Source organism: Magnolia sinica, chromosome 7 (genome assembly GCF_029962835.1).
Source record: "Magnolia sinica isolate HGM2019 chromosome 7, MsV1, whole genome shotgun sequence".
Taxonomy (NCBI): Eukaryota; Viridiplantae; Streptophyta; class Magnoliopsida; order Magnoliales; family Magnoliaceae; genus Magnolia; species Magnolia sinica.
Genome location: NC_080579.1, coordinates 65212894 through 65226037, shown reverse-complemented (window position 1 = coordinate 65226037; position 13144 = coordinate 65212894). Strand labels below are relative to the sequence as shown.

General features: G+C 38.7%; 1 long non-coding RNA gene across 1 annotated transcript; it reads right to left on the bottom strand.

The window, feature by feature from the left end:
• Nucleotides 1-11756: 11756 nt before the first annotated feature.
• LOC131252113 (uncharacterized) lies at nucleotides 11757-12672 on the bottom strand. Its single transcript, XR_009174193.1, has 3 exons — nucleotides 12256-12672; nucleotides 12106-12203; nucleotides 11757-12021 (listed from the first exon to the last, which is right to left on the bottom strand). It is a non-coding gene; the product is annotated as an uncharacterized LOC131252113 (long non-coding RNA).
• Nucleotides 12673-13144: the final 472 nt, after the last annotated feature.

Genomic DNA, 13144 nt, shown 5'->3' with positions numbered 1-13144 from the left:
CTGCAAACCGGTTTGTGTTGGAATGGGTTTTTTGGGACGACTCTATTTGACCTTCATGGATGGGGTCAGCCCCACCTTTTGCATCTTCTCGATGGTCTGGATCACTGACCCAACGGTGATCGAGATCACACAGTGGTCCAAGGTGGGCTGGACGCTACTGCACACGTCCTCTTGCGCATGAACCTGCGCTGAGACATTCAGTGGGCCCATGATCGGCGTCGATGAGGAAATCCACTCCTTCAATTGGATTCCTCTAGAAATTTCAGTCGGGAATAAACACTTTTGCTCAAGTTTGGCGCGGCCCAAGGGATCAAATCTTCTTACCGTTCTTCCTGCGTTTAAAGTGGTCTTCTTGCGAGCACGTGCATGGTTGCATGTGGACTTCATAGGTTTGGTCGGCCCCACTGTCTGGACACATTGGACGGTTCAGATCACCCATCTGTTTAAAGGTGGTGGGTCACAACCCATCACAACGGGATCCTTGTCCGTCCCCTGCGTAAGAGAAAAGCTGGGAGTTAGGTTAGCGCTAACCGACTCCCATGATTTGGTGCACTGCCAGTGCACGTGTGCTGTGCACACGCACACCACTCAAAGTGGGGTCCACAGTGATGTTTTGCGGAATCTACTCCGTTCATTCGTTCTTTCATCTAATTTAAGGGATTGAGCCCAAGTTTGAAGCATATCCAAAGATCAGGTGGGCCCCAAATCAGTGGTTTTATGGTTGATCTTTCCATTGGACTACTTTCACAACGATCTAAAGGCTGAAATTTTACATGTACGGTTACTTTATGATCCTCAGGCTGGCTATAAAGTTTCGTGCCAAACGGATGGTGGAAACCCTGTGATCTTGCATTCAGGACGATTTTTAAGCTTCTTTATTTTCAATCACTTAATTTTCTCAGATCTTTGGCATGTGAATTCTTCAATCTTAATCTTTGTTCATACGCCAACTATAGGTTTGTGATGTAGTAATAATCTCAGTATGACCAAGGTCGAATCCACGGGGATTGAACCTTGTATGTAATTTGAAAATAACTCGAACTAGAACTAGGATAATTTGAAATCTAAATCAGGTAAAAGGAAGGGAATAATTGTGAATTTATTTAATTAAAACTTGTGAAATTCAAAGGTAGGAAACTAGGGTGCCAAGGATCCACTTGTAGAGATCAGGAGATCTACGCTTGATTCATAAACTCAACTGGACTTCGAGTCCCATCTTCATCCAGTTAAAAGATATCACATTAAAAACCAAATCGGAACTTCCTTTGATCTAGTTTTTAATAGTAGCTAGGTATGAGAATTAGAATTGATTCCATCACAAAACCATGCCCATGAGATAAAGCAAACATCCAATCTAAGGGATGTATGAATGTTAGGAAGGATTTCATCATCCAACCATGCCCAGGAGACGATGGTGAACAACATCGTTCCCAAATTCACAAACCCTATAATGCTAAGAACATGCTCAAAGCTATCGCAGATCCATTGTAATTTAAGTCACAACAAACCATTAAAAACTGAAAGCATTCCTTAATATTAAACTATAATCAAAGATAGTTTAACTTAAACATGAATCAAAGCATAGAAGTCAGCCCATCACACTACAGGCTTCACCTCTTAGCCTTAGCTAAGAGGTTTAGCTAGACATGATCTAGCAAAAATCTCTTAAAAACATAAAAGGGAAAGGAAAAATGACTAGAAGAAAGAGGGAGAAAACTCCCTAGCCGTCCATCTCTCTTTCCTTCTCTTCTTTGCCCATCTTGCCTCCACGGCTGCCCCACACGTCCACACATCCTTGGATGTCATTCCCTCTCTCTCTTCTCTCCTTTTATAATATTAGGAAGGTCGGTCGGTGCATGGAGAGGTGGAGTTGGTCGCTAGAGTTTATACACAAGCTACGTAGCCAACTCCGGGCGTAATGACAGACGCAAGAACCTTGCGTTGGCCTATTATGTTGGAACGATGGATGCACAATCGCGGGATCTGATCAGTTCAGTGCTCTTGGCTCTGGTCGATGGTCCCATGAGAGGAGTTTAGATGGCTCGGATTGTCGGTCCGACCCTAGCCATGGTTGCAGAATGGCCCGGATCATACAGGTTTCTCCGGACCCGTGTGGTGCGTAAAGGGTACGAATTCTTAATTTTTCGGCGTCAGTGGGACCCATTATCATTATTATAAGAGAAATCTGACCCATTCATTAGATTCCTAGCGAAAAACTAGTTGGGAATGAGTGGCTTTTATCGGATATTAGTGCGGTCCATTGTATCAAATCAACTCACCGTCCATATGACATTTTCTGATGATCCATGTATGTATGTTTGCAAGGAGCCAAAGGGACACCCAGGCGAGGGTCATGCCCCCCTCTAGACATAACGGACGGTCCAAATCATCCAATAGAATGATGGGTGGGACCCACTATCAAAACCCAATCGGCTCGAGTGCGTCCGCTGGGCGTTTTGTACAAGAAGGGCACCGTTCAAATGTTTTGTTCAAAAAATAGGTGGGGCCCACTTCTGATGACATTTTCGGAGATCCACTCCGCTCATCATCTTCTTAGTAACTTGTAAGCCCATGGGTCAAAGTATGAAGTTGATCCGAGCTCTAGGTCGGCCACACCATTCAGTTGTGATGAGGCAATACCCATTGTTGAACCAAACCTCTCTTCTCACTTACGTGCATGCATATGGAGTTCCTTAAATTACATATTTGTCATCATTCTAACCACCGTCTTTCGAAGTGCGTTATGTTTGAATGCACCATCTAATTTTCTTGAAATTGAGCAGATATTCCTCATTTTTTGTGTTATTTTCATCGGTCAATTTTGGGCCCTAATTTCTCAAGGATGACTAAGATGCTCTCTTAATGGTTATTGTCCGATCTTGCCCATCGGGTAACTTATACACTAATTCAAGGGCTGAATTTTGACGTGTATGGTTAATTTATGGTCCTCAGGATATATATAAAGTTTCAAGCCAAACGAATAGTGGGAACCTTGTGATCTTGCATTGTGGATGACTTTCAGGCCTGTTTAAACCCAATCACTTGATCTTCTTGGATCTTTGGCGTATGAATTCCTTGATCTTGGTCCCCTGGGGTCCGTCCCTTGCCATGGTGATTTTAGAGTGTTAAATCCATACTTTTAATACCCTTTTTAGTCCAAGCTCTTTAAATTCACCTTGTAACAAAAATACGATTAAAATAGGACATTAAGCATTATCATGTTCATAAAATCAGGTAATAATTAGGGTCTAATATGCAATATTTGACCCTCAATGGTCTCCTAAGATCTGTCCCTTGCTTGGTGATTTTTTAGCATTAAATCTATGCTTTTAGCACTCTTTTCACTCCAAGCTTCTAAATTCACCTTGCAACACAAACATGATTAAAATAGAGCGTTAAGCATTATCATGTTCATAAAACCAAGTAATAACTGGGGTCTAATATGCAATATTTGACCCTTAACAGATTTCCTTGATTAGCTAGCTAGAGTAGAGAGATATTTTGATTACATGGATGTGTTAGATCAAAAAAAGGTGAAACTAGTAGCATTTAAATTAAAATCTGGTACTTCTGTATAGTGGGAGCAATCACAACTATCACGTGCCGACAGAACAAGGCGCCCATCTCATCATGCCCATGGATGAGATGCCATCTTCGATCACGATTCCTCCCCAATGATTGCGAGCAGATATTTTCTAGCAATATCAGAATTGCCGAGAAGGAAATCGAATCGTCACAGATTACACTGAAGAATTCTAGTAGTTGGTAACACTAAATGATATGTCAGAATCTGAATTACAGAAGGTCACATGTTTTATAGGTGGGTTACGATCGAAAATTCATGATCGAGTTTAAATGCACCCAGTCGAGACCGTGGATGAAGCAGTTCAGTTGGTAGGTAAGGTAAAAACGCAACTTCCGAGAGTCTTTAATCGGTCTTATCCTTCAACTTGACCTCTCATGACGGGTCCTATGCAGGATCTAGTGCTGTCATGAGGAAAAGAACCAGTAGGAGAACACCCTTAACTCTTGCAATCACAAGCCCTGACACGGGGAGCATCTCATCTAGGCCTCAATGTGTAGCAGCCACAACAGCGGGCTCGAGTAGGATTCCAAATCCTTATGTTCGGCCAAGGTCGAATAATTGTTACCATTGTGGCCAAGCGGCCCACTTATTAAACACCTGTCTTCAACGTCTCACAGCACACCTGACCATAAACGAAGGTGGCACTGAATGTAAGGCCGTAGAAGAAGAACCTAGCTTTGATGAACATGAATAAGCCACTGAGAAAATAACAGATGAGGATGAATAGATGGGCGAGGATCGTGGAGAATCTCTAGTTGTGAGGTGATTACTGTACACCCAATTGAAGGAATTACATTCACAACGACATAATATATTCTATACACGGTGCACCGTCAATGAAAAAGTCTGTGATGTAATCATAGACAGTGGCAGTAGCGGGAACATCGTCTCAAGAGTGATGGTAGACAAGTTACAACCACCAACAATAAAACATTCTTACCCATACTCAATTGGCTAGATAAAAAAGTCGAACGAGATCAAAATAACTCAACAATGCATTGTTTCGTTTTCAATTGGAAAAAATTATAAGGATAAAATACTTTGTGACGTGGTCGACATGGAAGCATGCCATATATTACTCAGTTGACCATGACAATTAAACCATGATGCGACTAATAGGGGACGAGACAATGTTTACGTCTTCCTTAATGATAGTCAAAAAATAATTCTTGCCCCTATGGCACCAGAGAACCACCCTGAAGCCTTTAAAGTGGAGGGGAGTTACCTCCCGACTATTTGGGATTTCCTAGAGGAATCCAAGAAAATAAGTAAGGCATACGCTATAGTGGTAAAAGGCGAGGAATCAAAACCCTTAAACATTCCTCCAAGTTTAAGGCCTTTCCTGAACGAATTTAAAGAAGTTTGGCCTGAAGATTTACTTGAGAATTGCCCCCCATGAGAGACATCTAACATCACATACGCCTTGTCCCTGGGGTAAGCTAGCCCAACTACCCTCACTGTCAAGTGAGTCAGAAAGAATATTAGATCTTTAAGGCAGGAGTGAAGGAACTGATCGATATTAGTCAAGTCAAGGAAAACAAGAGTACATGTATTGTGCCAGCTCAAAAGCCCAATGCCAAGTACAAGAAAAGAGCCAATCAACATCGGTGTCAAAAGTTATCTTAGAATCATGAGCTAAGTTCCTTGAGTAACTCGAGGACGAGTTTTTTTTTTTAAGTTGAGGAGTCTGATTTAGAATATGTCACAGATACATTCCTAGCATGGTTGGACCAAAAGAAGGTGGACTGTAAATTGATCATAACTTTTGATTTTGGTATCATTAAGGCGCACCAGACCGAGTATCAAGAATCGAAGCAGCACGAGAACTCGAGGACGAGTTCTTTTGAAGTGGAGGGGACTAATGTAGAGAGGGTCGCAGGCACTTTCATATCCAAGATGGATTAGAGAAGGCCCGATTGGAGGCAGAAGTCATCAAGACTGTTTAAACCTTAAAATGGGCATATCTCGCAAACAGGAATGAATTACTCGACATAACATAAATGATTTTGGGGTAGGATGAGCTACTTTAGCCAACCAACCCAAGTTGTCCATGCCGAATTGGCGAGATTCCATCAGATCGATGGTCAAATTCCATGTTTATTTCCATTTTTACTATTTTTAGTAAGTTTTAATTTTATTATAACTCTTCATCCGTTGGGCTTTAGGAGTTGTATCCAACATGAAAAGTGTTTAGAAAAATTAGGAGAATAACATGGTTAAGCCACATAGGACACTTACTATAAATACAAATTTACTATTTTCTAGTAAGTTACGAATTTTAGGGAGATTTAGTTATAGTTTAATTCCTAAACTTCTTTCGAGTTTGGTATTCCTATTTGAAGGGTTGTAGACTCTTTTATCAATAATCAACAAGTTTCTTTCATATATTTTAAAATTATTTCTATTTCTTTTCCTCATGGATTCGAGAAGTCTCTGTGAAGAGTCCAAAGAATCTCCGTGGATTCGAAGTAGTTATCCTTGAGGAAGACGGCGATCGACCTCATCACATTCATCCCTACATCCCACTCATTTCTACTATGTGCCCACTTGAGCTTTGGATAAAATGATATGAAAAAAATGTATATACAAGGTTGATTTCCCACAAACACCATGGTGGGCCCCGCCTAACTTGGGACCCTAGACATTGATACCATAGTTCTGTGTTAAATGGACGGTAGTTTTGCTTTTTTATTAAATATAGTAAGAACCTTATATAACCAAAATGGGATGCCATGTCAGGCATCCCGATTTCTAACAACAGAATACTTAAGCCGATTGCTTTAAATATTTTTAAAGCAGGCATTTTCAGATAATAGCCTAAAAGGCAGGCAATTATATGGAAAAGAAATACTTTTTTTTCCATCAATGCATTATGCGTGGGTGTCCCTCCTGTCTAAAGAAGCAGTTTGGTTTGTGACCCAATACCACCTAGCTAGTTGGTGTCAAAGCTCTATAGGCTCCACCATTATGTGTGTGTTTTATCCACATTGTTCATCCATTTTGCCAACTTATTTTAAGCCATGAACCTAAAAATGAGGTAGGTCTAAATCTTAGGTGGACCACACCTGAAAAATATATTTGTGTAATTCAATCAAACACTAGGCCACAAGTGTGAACGAGGCCCATTCGGTCTATGTGTGCAATATTTAAGAAGTGTGGGATACTAGAATCATTCTTAACTCAATATTTGATTGAATGTTAATGCCCTCCATGCTGAGATAAATCGATTAAGACCAGGTTATAGGATCCAACCACCCTCGTCAGCCACCGATTGTAACAATGACCGTGTGATTTGCAGAAGGGTAGAGGTTAGTCCTTCCTGATGGATTCATTGTTCATTATGTTTAGGAGTTTTTTTTCCATTAGTAATTGCAAGCCAACATATTTTTCAAAGGAATAAAGATGGACAAATACAATTAAAAAAATAAATCTAAAATAATGCCAATTTTATTATTTTCTAAATGATGCTCATTGCAATTGATAGATTGTCAAAGAAGCTAGAGAATAAAATAAAACAAATGATAAATACATGATTCATCCACATGAACAGACGCTCTAGGCAAATGGTCAGTAGATGTAACTAGGATGTTTGATCTTCTAAGTAAGAACTCAATTGATCAGATCCGATAATGGAAGCTTGTAGACATTTAATCTACTCTTATAATACTATAGCAATGCCACTGGATAGCAATGATTTAAACTAAAGCTAGATTAAACTATGCTACAAACGTAAAGATAAAGACTATGTAGATAGATTATGTTTAGCATGAGCCTGAAGTTCTTTATTGCGTTCTCCTTTTATAACTCTAGAGGTGGCAAAATCCTCACTGGGTTTCTTTGTTGGTCCAGGATCCTTCACAACCATGACTTTTTATGTGGATTTCCCATAAGAGATCTTCGTAAATCTGAAACTGTTTTCAGATCTCTTGTTAGCGTGGCTGCAACAACTTCTATATATCAGAAATCGTTTTCAGAGCTATGTTGCATATAATCGTGGCTCAATCAGAGCCATCTTCATAGATCCCCTATTGTTACCTTGAATATTCATGAAATCGGTGGAACCGGTCCTACCAAATCCTGATCGAGCCCTATTCCATCAATTCTAATATGCTCTGACATTGGTCCAATTTTTAGATATTCAAAATCTTCATAATTGTAATAGGAGCTCCAAACGTCTCTAAGAAAATCTCTTATTTTGGAAGAATTTTCAGAAACATCCTTACCCAGCATATCTGGATCTGTGATAGGATCCTTGCCTCAGTGATTCTTTTATAGAAATGCTAAGTACACTTCCTTAGTTATGTACCACATGAATCCAGGTTACATGTCATTGGACTCTTCAATCCTCTAAAGACATACATATGATTTTGTGCCACATGAATCCAGGTTACATGTCATTGGACTCTTCAATCCTCTAAAGACATACATATGATTTTGTGCCACTACATTTAAGATGGGAGGCATATCGCGGAAAGAAGGATGGAAAGAATATCTTCAGCCCTGAGTATGATCTTGTCATTATTAAGTTCAGAGTGAAGAGACATGATGACTTCTTATTGGAAAACGTAGGTGTGTAAAAAATGGGTATAAATACCTTGTTCCCAATTTATCAACAAAATAATAATAATAATAATAATTTATTAGTTCAAATCTATTTCATTTTTTTAGCTCAAAACTCTTTCCTTTCCATTCTACGCAATTCTCTTATATAAAAGCCACTGTGGGTAGACAATAGGGATAAATTTTCATTGGTTATCATATCTCATATTCTGGTAACTATTGTCAATTTAACAAGGCCATCATGGTATATCACCTTTTTCAACAGGAACTTCAACCTTACTCATGCCTCACAGGTAGACTCACAAGAGTTTTAACGAAGTCATGGGTCCAAGTACCCATTGTGGTAAAATCCCATGCACAGTGGTGTGAGTGCGTGGGTGTGTGTAGGGGTGTGAGTGCATGTGTAAAAAAAAAAAAAAAAAAACGAAAAAGAAAAAGAAATATTCCTATACGTACATCATGACCATACAGAAATTGGCCTGCAAATAGTCGGTGTACAACAAGTACACCCATAGTAAACATTCAGTGAAAAAGTGGCAAAGATTTTTCTTTTTTCTTTTTTTTTTTCTTTTTCTTTTTCTTTCTTTTCTTTTTTTTTTTTTTTTCTTTTTTTCTTTTTTTTTTGGATAAAGATGGATCGGAGGCACCCTAATGTAAATTAAATGAACAAAAAGTACATATACGTAAACAAAGGAGGACCCTACCATACCCCGCAAAATATCTTATACACAAGGCACAAAAGTTATATTACATTCTCATATTGATAATTCTAACCCTATCTACACAGGAAAAACCTCTGGTCTCATATTGATAATTCTAACCCTATCTACACAGGAAAAACCTCTGGTTTTCATCAGTAGCTCAGTGAAATGAGTTTGCAGAAGAGGTGAAATGAATTTGATAAGATTAATTATTGATAAAAACATCGTGTTCAGGATCCCAAACTCCCTTATTTTGCCAACTTGGAAAATTTTCAGGGCCTGGCCCATGAACATTAGGGGCATTCATATTAATGCTTTGGAAAATCCTACCAGGGCCCTCACATGTACGAATTTGGTTCCATTTTAATCACTATTAGATAACTTTGACTGATCCACGCGTGCTAGAGAGATTGAATATTTAATTGAACATGTAGATAGAATCCACTCAATGAGTGCGAATAAGCAATGTGGAAGGAACAATCTGCTAATGAAAATATTGAAATTTTGTGGTGCCCCACTTACACTAATGATTGCACATAACACATTTCCCATTGCAGAGACCACTTACACTAAGAGTCATCACCTACTCATTTCTTTTAGAAAAATTTCAACAATATTTAAAAAATAACCATCAGAATAAACTAAGGTTAGACTCACCTAGTTGTGGCAACTCATGTAGTGGACACTTAAAAAAATCTGAACCGTGCAAATAATGTGGCCCATTGGGACGGATCATGCCCAAAAATCAACCGTTCAGATGAAACCCAACTACTCTTGCATGCGGAATTTGGATACTGACTTTTTTCTTCTTTAGTCACTGTATGGTCATTATTTGGACGGTTGAATAATTAGGACTATCCAATCAAAGTGATTTGCAGGTCATGCCCCATGTGTAATGGGGCCACATGGGTTTGCATGTACTGCCTGGATACCATTGATGAGCCACCGTAGCTTAGTTGCTTGCGATAAACCAACACTCCAATCCAACCCAATTATAGAGAGAGACGATCATGTCCTACAGGTGGAAAGCTAGCCGGATAATTTTCATCCTGTCATTTTTGAATGACATCCAACTCCATCCTAAAGGTTGGCCCCACCATGGGATCACCTATGCAAAAATGAACCTGATCCACCCAACAGTTGGGCCACACCTGCAATGTCTTATTCTGTCAGTGGCTATCCATTGCTTCGTAAGACTGGCATCTCTCCATTGTGTAGTGAGCGAGAAAGAGAGTAAGTATTTTTTTGGTCCCTTTTTTTTCATAATTCAAATGGTGGTGATGAATCATCCGAGACTAAAGATTTATAAGATCAATTGCCTCGGGTTTTTACTCAGTGGCAATGTCTTAGAGATTTGTTTCAATGGGACACTAAAAATCAAAATATGATATCAAAGTCCACAGACTTTGATGATATTCTACAGCCAATGTATGAAATCCCAAGGGCTGACGAGATTAACCATTAGATAGTTCTTGCAGGAACGAATGATTTAAAGGTTGAGGATAAGGAGGTTCTTTTTTTTTTTTTTTCCAACCGATGCAAACGGAGGTGTAAAATTTAATTCCAAAAAAAGGAAGAAAAAAAGAAGTGCTTTTTCACTGTGGTGAAGATGTTCATTTCGCACGGAATTGCAAGGTGAAACATATTCCTACCGAAGAAAATTTTGCAATAGAGATTTCCAACAAAGTCGAAGCATCTAACGTTGAGTGAATAAACAAGCAGCTTGCAACTATTGCATAAGGTGCAGATTTGCTTGCTTCCACTATAGAATTAGTACTCAAGGTTGCAAGAGAACCCAACGCTAGTTTACAAGGCTGCATAGGATACACTACTTGCTTGGGCCACGGGTATCTCCGGAGTGGGCTTTGTTTCGACAAGAAACAAATGCATTTGGTTTGGAATAATTATTTTACTCAATAATTAACAAAAGAAGAATGAAGGAAACAATCACTATATTCATTAAATCTGGATTCATTTTACATCCTTTATCTCCTTTGATTCCAAAGTAAAGCATTTACATAATTCAATGCAAATATTAAATGCTCAATATTAATTTATGCAGTATCTCTAATCACATCAAGATCTTCAATGTAGTAATATTGTTGTGTTGGACTAATCACTACCAGAAAACAGGGAAAAGGCTACGGATAAAAACCGTAGCTAAAAGCCTATGGCTACGGTTAAAATCCGTAGCCATTGGTGCCGTAGCCATAGGTCTAAAAGCTATGGCTACGGATAAAATCCATAGCTACAGAGATAATAGATACGGATTAAAGCCGTAGCCATTGCTTTTGTAGCGGTCAAGGATTTACGGCTACGGATTATATCTGTAGCCCAAAGTTGGGCAAGAACCGTAGCAATAGGCTGAAATTAGTAACAGCTACGGTTTTCGAATACAATGCTACGGTTAGTAGCCGTAGCTAATGAAAGTATAGGTACGGAATAAATCTGTAGCAATATTGTCCGTAGTTTAAAATTACATACAGCTACGGATTTTATCTGTAGCTAATAGTAGAATGAGAACCATAGCAAAAAGCTAATTTTAGCAAGAGCTACGGTTTCAACAAAGGGCTACGGTGAATAGCCGTACCTAATGCTTATTATTAATAGAAAATTTAATTAGTAATGGCAGCTCTTACCATTGTAGTACACCCTGATAAATCATTCATTCATTCAATCAAACACAATCATTCATTTCCATTCACAAAAGTACAATGCCAACATAATAATAGTTATATGTCTATTTAAAGTTTTCATTAACAACAAGATCCAATCGGCATCGACAGTAAATACTCATAATCACTTGCTCTTACAACTATTCCCACCTCCGGTGTCTCTTCATTTTCTTCTGTTTCCATTGCCTCGCTGGTATCAACGCCTTTGGTTTTAGCGAACGGTGTGAAACCCTTGTGCTGCAACTCGAGGACCAAATCTGCTCTCTTCCTGTTACTCACAATAATCTCTCCTTCTACCACCCCAATGATGAATCTGACTTTGTTAGACAATCTCAACAGCTTTATTTCAAGATTATCCAACATTACTTTCTGCACGAAAGTAGCAAGTCAATACTACCATCTTCTCAATTACCAAAAAGAAAAAATGGGGGGCCTAGATCAAAGCTCTCCTTTCTCTTTACATAGAACTCAAGTCTTAAATGAAAGAATTCTTCAAGAACTGCAAGAAAATGAGGCACGGTGATGAGAAGGCATATATAGATTTAAGAAATTCATAGCAAGTACATAGAATAAGCAAACTTACTTTGTTCGGGACTGTCATATTTCTTGATGACACCCCTCACATCGAATGAGCATATCAATGATCTTACCGAGACTGAACATGATGAGCATATCAATGATCTTATTGAGACTGAACATGATGAGCATATCAATGATCTTACCGAGATTGAACATGATGAGCATATCAATGATCTTACCGAGATTAAACATGGCCATCCCAAGACCTGCATTCGACAAGATCGTGACAAAAATTTTCATGATTTGAAGCTTCTTAACACCCCATCTACAGTGAGAAAGATGTTAGAAGAAAATCAGATTCACATGGAAAGAGCAACACATCTAAAATTCAAATCTCTATCGGAAAAAAAGAAAACTATAATTCCAAATACCCACTTCCAGTTCATGAAGAAAGACTAAAGATCACATTGAAATCCATCGCTCTCCCCGAAGACCTGAAATTCCAAACTCCCAACCTCAAATTCAAGAAAAAAGAGCAAAAGAACAAAGCTAAATTCAAATATCTCTCTGAAAATCTGCAAAACCCTTCACCAACTGTTCTATACAATAGCAACTGTTCAACTAAACCCTTCATACCCCAACAACTGCTCCACACACTTCAAAAATCTGCTACCATTGTTCTGTACAACAAGAACATTAAGATATATTTAAACAACAACGGTGAGTGAAGGGCCAATGAATAATCATACATTTTGAACTGTGTTTGGACAAAGATGCTAAAAAAGATTATTTTCTGTTGATCTGAAGAGGCCAGTGAATAATCAGATATGATGCATCATGTGTTCATGAATCTGTAGCTCCACCATTTTGCAGTCTTGGATTAGCATGCACAGATGATGCTTGCAACCTTCTCAATTCCCTAGAAAGTTGGTGGGAGATGAGCTGGCCAAAACGGGCTTAAAGGACCTGTGAAATATTCATGTGCATAATAGTTCTCTATGATGCTGTATATAGGTAATAAAAAAAGAAATTTTGGAAGTAAAAACCGTCAAAAGAGTAGAACTTGTCTCTAGATAAAGATTCATGACAGAGCTGGAATGTTG